Source organism: Pogona vitticeps, chromosome 1 (assembly GCF_051106095.1).
Source record: "Pogona vitticeps strain Pit_001003342236 chromosome 1, PviZW2.1, whole genome shotgun sequence".
Lineage (NCBI taxonomy): Eukaryota > Metazoa > Chordata > Lepidosauria > Squamata > Agamidae > Pogona > Pogona vitticeps.
In genome coordinates, this window is record NC_135783.1 from 42,941,819 (window position 1) to 42,950,732 (window position 8,914).

An 8,914-nucleotide genomic window follows, 5' to 3' on the forward strand; every position below is an offset into this window, starting at 1 on the left:
TCCCAGAATCCCCAACCTGTATTGCCTGTGATAAAGAATTATGGAAATTGTTGTCCAAAAGTGATAAAGGTTCACCACCCTTGTTCTTGTGACTAACAAAAAGCGAAACTTCTCCAGGCTCCGGGTATCTGTAGTCCAGTGGTTCCCAAACTTTGGTCCCCAAATATTCTTGAACTAAAACTCCCAGAAGCCTTCACCACTAGCTGTGCTGTAGAGGAATCATTCTTGAAGAGAATTCCACAGAAAAATAATGCATCTATGTGTCTTTCTCCCCACAGACAGTTTGCTAGTATTTTGACAAATTCATGAATTATAGAGATCCAGACTCTCCTCACAAAATTTGACGTACTGTATGCTTAGGTAGACTTCTGCATCCAGAGGGTCTTCATAATCCTGTCATGAATTCCAGTTGTGTGTAGCGATGGAATTAATTCTCATGTTTCAAATTTGGCATTATGACTTCCTCCTGCAGGAAGGGCTCAGTTTAGGACCAATTCTTCAACATTATAGATGAACCATACATTTCTCCTCCTCTAGGCAATAAGTCATATAGGTTTGAAGAGTGCATGGTTCATACTGACAGAATTTAAAGGCATCTGTTCTGGACCCAGACAGATCATAGGCTGCAGAATTTATTATACTTTGTGCTATACAACTTTGACCACAGATGCTCCAAACCCTTGTCTCTTACTTTCTGTATACCAAAACAGCAACAAGCTTTTGACAAACAGGTGTGGGGGCAATGGCTACATGGGGAACTACTGGAAAAATAGACTCCCCTAGCAATTGCCTCAGTATATTCCAAAGTTCATTCATGATGTTATCCGAGACCATGGTTGAAGGTTGAAAATATAATTGAGAAGCCATAATTTTGAAATCCACAGAGGGGTCTGCATGAACCATTGTATGTCGATTCACACTAGCTAAAAAGTCTCAATGGCTACGAAAGTCTTATTAAGTCATGCTATTCCAATTTGAGCCTGCTGTCTTTTCTGCATATTGCACATGTCTCTCATCTGTTACTTAGTATCAGCTGGCAGTTTAGAAAATGGGGATAAAATTATTGGTTGTAGTGGCAGGCCACGGAGCATTTTCAAAACTGATGTATCAGTGCTTTTTATCCCCCATTTATTTATTTATTTATTTATTTATTTATTTATTTATTTATTTAATTTAATTTATTTTATTTTATTTTATTTTATTTCATTTTATTTTATTTTATTTATAAGCCCACTTTCTCCCAATCTGTTTCCAGGAACAATTTAAAGTCCTGGTTCTAACCTATAAATGGCTTGGATCCAAGTTATCTCAAGAACTATCTCTCCTTTTATGAGACTGCCCAGGTTTTAAGCTCATTACGATAGGCCTTTTTCTCAGTACCACCACTTCACAAGTATGTTTGATTAGGACTTGTCTGTTGCTGCCCTCAGACTTTGGAACTCCCTCCCACAGGAGGCCGAACTGCTGTCCTTCTGCAAGCAACTCTTCAGGAAAGTTTTTCCTCAGTGACTGGCTGCCTGAGTGGGGTTGTTAAATGGATCATTTTCCTTTACTGCTTTGAATGTGTTTGCTGGTGGGGTTTTTGGGTTTGTTTTTTTTAACCGTTTTTAGTGTGGTATTTGTTTGATCCTTTTTAGTATTTGTATGCTCACTGGCAATAGCTTTGAATACTTTCTTTTAAATGTAAGCCACCTTAGGTCCTCTTTAAGGAGAAAGGTGGGGTAAAAATATTTTAAATAAATCAAATAAAAATAAATAAGGGGACTCAAGAGACTCTTATTTCTTCCCATAAATTTAATTAGGCTTTCATTTTCTATCCTGTCTCAGTACAGTATTTTTTTTTATATGAGTCCAATCTTGCCTTTGATTTAGAAGGGTATCCTAGGCAGCATACCTAATATTAAAATGAAACGGAATACCACTTCATGAGCTTCGTGTCAAAAACCTTCTCCACATTATCAGCTCTGAAGTCATCTGAACTTCAGTTTACTAAATTCAGATCAAATTCATTTCCCATCATGTGGTGCCAACTGTGAAGACACATGAACTTTGTTTTCACAAATGAAATCAAACAAGTGGGCAAAATCAACGTTCTGAGAAGTATTCCTTCCCATGATGACAGATTCATCCAACCTATGTTAAAGTGATAGTTGCTCCATGTCTAGCTGAACAGGTTTCTCTAGCCTCTGAGTCCAGTTTTAACCGATTTCTACATTTTTCACACAAAGGACATAGTATTTCCCTGGGGATTTAGCTGAAAGTTGCGTGTACCCTTTCTTCAGATGGAGCAAGGAAAGCAACTTCCTGTCAGTCTGGAGGGGGCTTCATTCCTTCTCTGCTTTGACAGCCGATGTAATGCAGCCGACGACTCATTTCATATCTCATTCGGAAAGGAGATGAGATGTGAATGAATTTGCTTGACAGTTGAACACCCTCAAGGTGTTTCAGTTTGTCACAGTCAGTACAGTTTCACTGCACTTACAGCTGAACTACAGGACTGTCAAAAAGGAAAAGAAATGAGATAGAGAGGCAAAAAGAAAAAGAATCCCTAGTCTTTAAAATCCATCCATTTTGTGGCCTTTAATTCTCAGCATTCAAAATATGTCCCCCACCCCCGATTTCAAAGATGAAAAACAGCCTTTGAGGTGAGGAAGCTTTCTTGGCTAAACCTCTGCCGTCAGGCTAAGGGAGCAAAGCAAGACAGGAAAAGGGACTTGCAAATTCTCACTTCCCTTACACTCAGAGCATTGCCCCAATAGAGAACTTGGATGAAAATATAATATAATTAATTTCAAGATGGGCTTGATTTTGAAAGAGCACATGCTGTTCCCTCCCCTCTAAGGCTCATGCTGACACACCATAAGAAAGTCCACTATTACTCACACAGTTATGACAGCTGTCTGCAAACTGCTGAATCGAAAGTAGCCCCCAGGCATAAGATCACAAAACTGCTTAGTGTAGATAAGCTATTCTTAACATTCACAGAGAGACAGAACAAACTGATGCATAAGTGCCATTGAATTCTGTGGTGTTTACTCTCATGAAAGTGGATGTAGGATTTCAGACTTTGTGTCTCTATTAAGATGAGATTAAGAAAGATAAAATCATTATATTGCTATTATATTTTCATAGCTTTGAAAATCATATGAGAAAGTTTATCGGACGATGGGTATGTTATGTGTCATCAAGTTAGAACCACTTCATAACAACCCTAATAGGATTTTCAAGGTAAATGCAATGTGTAAGCAGTGTTTTTTATCCATTCCACCCCCCCATAGAGTTTTCATGGCCAAGAAAGGATTTGAACCCAGGTCTTCAGAGTCCTAGTCTCTCACTATGTCCACTAAACTGAACTAGGTAGTGTTCTGGCCCAAGGAGGTACTCACCTCTCCATGAATTTTCACACTAGCTGTTTCATACACTCCTCAGACAGTCACAGACACCACTCAGGCACCTTTTTACCCCCGTTTAATGCATCAAATCCTAAACACCACTCCCTAGTGCCAGTAGAGAAAGCAAGAAACTGGGAAAACAGCCACCCTCAAAAAATCCTTCCAAGTATTCTGGGGTTATTCTACTTATACTGTTTCAGCCACAACCTCCTTTAACCCAGACTGGCATCTTAGATAATTCATGTATCCTGTGAAAGGGTAGATTCTTGGATATGAAAGATAAGGGTTAAAATAAAGTAAGATTTATAAATATTTCTCAAGTATTTAAAGTTCAAAATAATTACAGTAATCTTTATTTCACACATATTGTACAGAGATGACCACTCGTCCTCAAACAGATTTCTAATTCCCTTCAGCTTTCTCCTCTAACTTTTCTTATTTTTCTCACTAATCAGTCATCTCACAGCTTAACTCTCAGTAGACCCCCAGACCCCATTCCTTACAACATTCCAATCAGGTCAAGCAACCAACATTCAGCCACTCAGGCCTTCCGAATGCAACATTTTGTCCCTTACTCTGCATTGGCTGCGCATTTACTTGGGAGTAAGTCCCCCTGAATGAACACAGTGGGACGTTACCCTATTTCCTGCCAACCACTGATCAAGACATATTGAAGGCAACTCAGGCCACCAGCTCAACCCAAACAGGGTTGTTCCTTATAAGAATCGTTGTGTTTAGGTAGAGTAGATGTCAAGTAACGAAAGGTGTCTGAGACACAATTCAAATGCTGCCGAGTTCTCCAGAAGGCACACAAATCAAGGACTGAACCCTGTCCCACTCCTATTTCTGGGTGGAAAGCAATCACCCCTGAGCTGGAGGCATAAGTTCCTTTCATCAGAGAGGCAGGAATTTCAGTTTTGCTTTAATTTTCGAAAGAGACTTCCAATCATTAGAACAGGAAGGTGATGTTGAAGGGGGACAGAGAAGCTATCCTGGCAAAGTGGCCCAATTTACAAAGGAAAAGCCCGACAGAAGAGACTCCCTTCTTGACAGAGAGATAGGCAGGAGAAGAAAAATTGCAGGTTCTCGTTGGCTGTTCTTGAGCGCTGAATATCGTCTGGAAGTGATGCTTCCAAGTGGGTCTCAGGATGAGAGCAACGTTCCCTCATATTCCTCAAGAGGTCAATGTCCCTGAAGAGTTGAAAGACAATCTCTTCACAGGCTGAGGAAACTCCACCCTCGAACAAGCAGCCAAACATCAGCAACTCAACCTCCTCACACATGGCCAAGTCCAAGTAGCTGCTGGGTCCTTTATATAAGACCCAGGGTTTTGTCCAGCATCCCTTTTCCAGAGCGGAGGTCATCAGGTAGATACCCAGATCCGTGCGCTTGTGTGCATGGGTGCGATGCGAGAAGATCAGCCAAGATTTAGTGCTCTTGAGGGACATCAAGGACCAATCCAACTCCAAAGGTCTCAGCACGGTGGATAAAACTCACGATGCTTCCCTCGCAACCATGGGGTGGCTCAGACAACCCTTTGCATAGAGAGGACACATCAAACTGGTCTTGGCCAAGGTTGGTAAAGGCTTCGGCCCGCTTCCGGTCAGGACTGCGCACACTGCAATATAAGATTTTGCTGTCATCCTGGTGGATCAACTCAGCCACTTGGCACTCTGTGGTCCGCAAATTCACTAGAAGCTGGCCACAGGCCCAATTCTGCCCACCATCATCGCTGTACAATATGAAGCAATGGGGCTCTGTCGAAGATACAACTTTGTCACCAGAGGAGTCATTGTGGATGTAGTAGGCGTAGGCCAGAACCACCAGCCGCCTGGAGCTCAACTAGAGGCCGTGGCCTGGCCCGACAGCAAAAGTGGCCCAGTTTCTCAAGTCATCCCCTATCGTCTAGTCTGTCAGGTCGGTCGCCTGACGCCAGGTGTGGCCACCATCTTGGCTGGAGACGTAGCACAGCCTGGCCTCATTCCTCCCCGTCTGGATTTGGTGCCCCTCTGTAACGTGGGTCTGGACACAGATGAAGAAGAGGAAAACAGTGTCATTTTTTCTGTCAAACCGGGCAAGGGTTCATAGTACGGTGGCCGGGCAACATGGTGGTCTACAGCACCTCCCCCAGACCCCACTGGACCGACATTCCATCTTTCTGCCCCCTTCTCATCACAAGGAATTCAGCATGTTTGTCCCTGAACGAGGTGTGTTTCTCTGCAAACGCCAGGAAGGTTGACTCAGAGGGCAGGTAGAGCAGGGCTGGGATGCAGTACATGAGGCCATCTGGGGCGGCCTGGCAGAAGTGGGTCACTCTGAGAAGGCTCCAACATTGTTTTCGTGCCTTGGGCAGGAGATGCCTGGGAGGACTGGGCAGCAGGTCAGGCCCACCTAGAAGTGGGTGGTGGTGGAGGAGGAGGAGCAGGAAGGCAAGGGAAATGGCGGTCTTCCCTGCCCCAATCCTCCCTCTGCGCCCAAACCAACCATTCAGCTACTTGACAACCACTTACCCCACCACTCTGCTCAGGACCATCAACAACCCAGGCACCCAAATCTCTTTGTATACAAACCCAATATAGGTATTCCATTGAGGCTTAAAATGGGTGCAACAATGTCCATGTGGCATTATGTTCTTAGACCATACATGGGGGAGAGGTAATATAATAGAATGTACTCTCATGTGGAGGTGTGCCTCAATTCTGATATATCATCTTCCTAGTCCAGCTTTCCTCCTCCTCCTTCTGTACTAATTTTGTGTGTATAAGAAGACTGGCTTGCTTCTTTTGAGCATGAAGCTCAATTTGGTCTCCCATTTGCATTTTGAGCTGGCAGAGCTCTGCCTAGGCTGGACCATATTGCTTATTCTGAATGTGCAGATCAAGTGTGTGTGACTCTGTAGCACTTTATGGAGCTATAGATATTGTGGACTAACTGACAAGGAGTACACTTCTGTAGTTGATGACAGGTTGCACTCTAATGAAAGTAAACGGTTTCCTTTATAATGTTACAGTTTAGTAATAGCTGAAATCTGATTTGTTGATGTCCTTGTGGATGGAGGACAAAAGGAGCAAGGGACTTAAATACAACTACAAATATTTTCACCCTGATCCAGGAAATTGAATCAAATGCCCCTGTCTCATCTCAGCAACTAAATCAGAGATGGGCAATTTGTGGCTCACTAGATGTTCTTGCTCAGCGATCAAAACTCACTGGGGGAGTGAAACTGGTAAAACCACTCTTTAAATATCTCACTTACCTTGAAAGACCTCTTAGGGTTGCTATGGGTTGGTTCTTACTTGATGGCACAGAACAGACACAAATGTTCTTGGACTACAGCTCCCATCAACTTTAGCTCACGGAGCCAAAGGTGGTGAACAGCACGAGATGCAACCTTGCAACAGCAACAATTGCAAACAGGCCTTTCCATTTGTAGCTGATACCCTCCCCCCCATGGCATCAACAAAATAAGAAGCAGCAGCAACAGAGATGGCTCGGGCAGGATTTTGCCTTACGTAATTTTCTCCCACCTCCTAATTACTGGAAGCATCAAATTTTGCAGCTGGCCTTGCGACTCCTTCGAATTGCTCTGCTTCTTAATCTCCTTACCTTTCATCCTCTGAATCTTTCATTGTCACTTACCGGCCTTCTGATCCTCTGCTATATTCCGTTATCCAATCTATCACGGGCAAAGGCAAATGAAGAGTGTGGTTGATGATAGCGACAGGCAGCAAACACTGCATTTCTTAAGTCACCAGCCTTTTCATTTTCAAAATGACTTAGATAACTGCCCGTCCTTTTTTCCTGAATGTCAGATGAAGGGGTAGGCTCAACAGAGACCTAAGTTACTGGTTTGAGCACATGATTCTCACAGATGATTCTCCATGCCTCTCTCCAGTTGACCTACACCAAAGATTGTGAACAGGTCTATGTGACTGATTTTGTGTTATGTGGCAGTGCCATCCGTACAACACACAGGGGTCGCTGCTGATAAGATGTCCCTTCAAAGAGGATGGCATCTTTCTAATATACCTTACCAGACAAGTCTAGGGAACTTCAAGGGAAGAAAACATGTTGTGAGGAAGCCCGAAAGTGGTGCATAAGGGCAGTTTCCCGGTTTTATTCCTCAACACATGATTTTCAGACATAGTGCCATGAATTTTCCTAGTCTATTACCATATATCCCTCAGCTTTAGTGTTAAGGCAAGGGGAAACTTTTGTATTAAAGAAGGACCGTACAATCCATGCGGGATCGGTTCCAAGACCCCCATGGATGCCGAAAAAAATGTGGAAGTAAAAACTGTATTGTCTCTGTCTCCATCTAGTGGCCAGTTCTGGTAAATACACCTGATGTGGCGGCACTGCGGGTTAAATCACAGAAGCCTCTGTGCTGAAAGGTTGGAAGACCAGCAGTCATAAGATCGAATCCATGCGACGGAGTGAGCTCCCGTCACTTGTCCCATCTCCTGCCAACCTAGCAGTTCAAAAGCATGTAAAAATGCAAGTAGATAAATAAGTACCACTACGATGGGAAGGTAATGATATTCCATGTCTAGTTGTGATGGCCACGTGACCACGGAAACTGTCTACGGACAAACGCTGGCTCTATGGCTTGGAAATGGGGATGAGCACCGCCCCCTAGACTCGAACACGATTGAACAAATTGTCAAGGGGAACATTTACCTTTACCTTAAGTATTGGGGGGTATTGAGTATTTGCAAGCAGTGGATAAGTGAATCCGTGAATACTGATCCTGCAGATAGGGGGTCCTACTGTATCTATTTTGCCAACATCATGCACAAGTTTGTAAAGTCTAATATATGATGCATATTTCCAAACAAGCTTTTTTTGTCCCCATCCTTAGAGGTACACTTTAACATATATGTACATTGGTTAGCCATCATGGTGGCTAGTAGCTCTAGTATAAAAATTAGAAGTTTTGCTTTTTTAATCCAGGAAGTCCAAGGAAAGGCAACTGTAGTTTCAGAAGATGGGGGACTCTGGGAGTTGGAGTGTAAAAATTCACCTTTACGTGACCTGCTTCAAATCATTCACATTGTTTCATTCTGGTGAGACTATATACAAGCATGCATATCTGAGATATTTTAAGACAAATGAAACCTGACCATTACTCACCGGAGATGATTGAGCAATTTCAAAGAAAAAAGAGCTTCATGGCACACTGGTTAAACTGCAGTACAGCAGTCATGCCTCTGCTCATGGTGATGGGTTCAAGTATCCGGCTCAAGGCTGACTCAGCCTTCCATCCTTCCAAGGTAAGTAAAATGAATACCCAGCTGCCTATGGGAGCAAAGCATTGTTTGCACAATTATATTGTAAACTGCCCAGAGTGTGCTTTAGCACTATAATTTGGTATTTAACTCAAAACAACAACAATAACATTTTAGACATCTGGATGCATGCAAGTGTACCTTTATTTTCTGCAATAAATCTGTAGCCCACTCTGAGCTTTCAGCCTGAGCAGAGGGGGTTATTTTGGAGGTCACAAAGCAGGAGCATGGAAG

At 43.0% G+C, this 8,914-nt stretch overlaps 1 pseudogene across 1 annotated transcript; it reads right to left on the reverse strand.

Annotated features, from left to right (window-relative positions):
* Positions 1-217: 217 nt before the first annotated feature.
* LOC110084717 (sialidase-3 pseudogene) lies at positions 218-7,021 on the reverse strand (annotated as a pseudogene). The gene is made up of 2 exons (XR_013540729.1): positions 6,999-7,021; positions 218-5,707 (listed from the first exon to the last, which is right to left on the reverse strand). The product of XR_013540729.1 is annotated as a sialidase-3 pseudogene (transcript).
* Between the last annotated feature and the right edge of the window lie 1,893 nt (positions 7,022-8,914).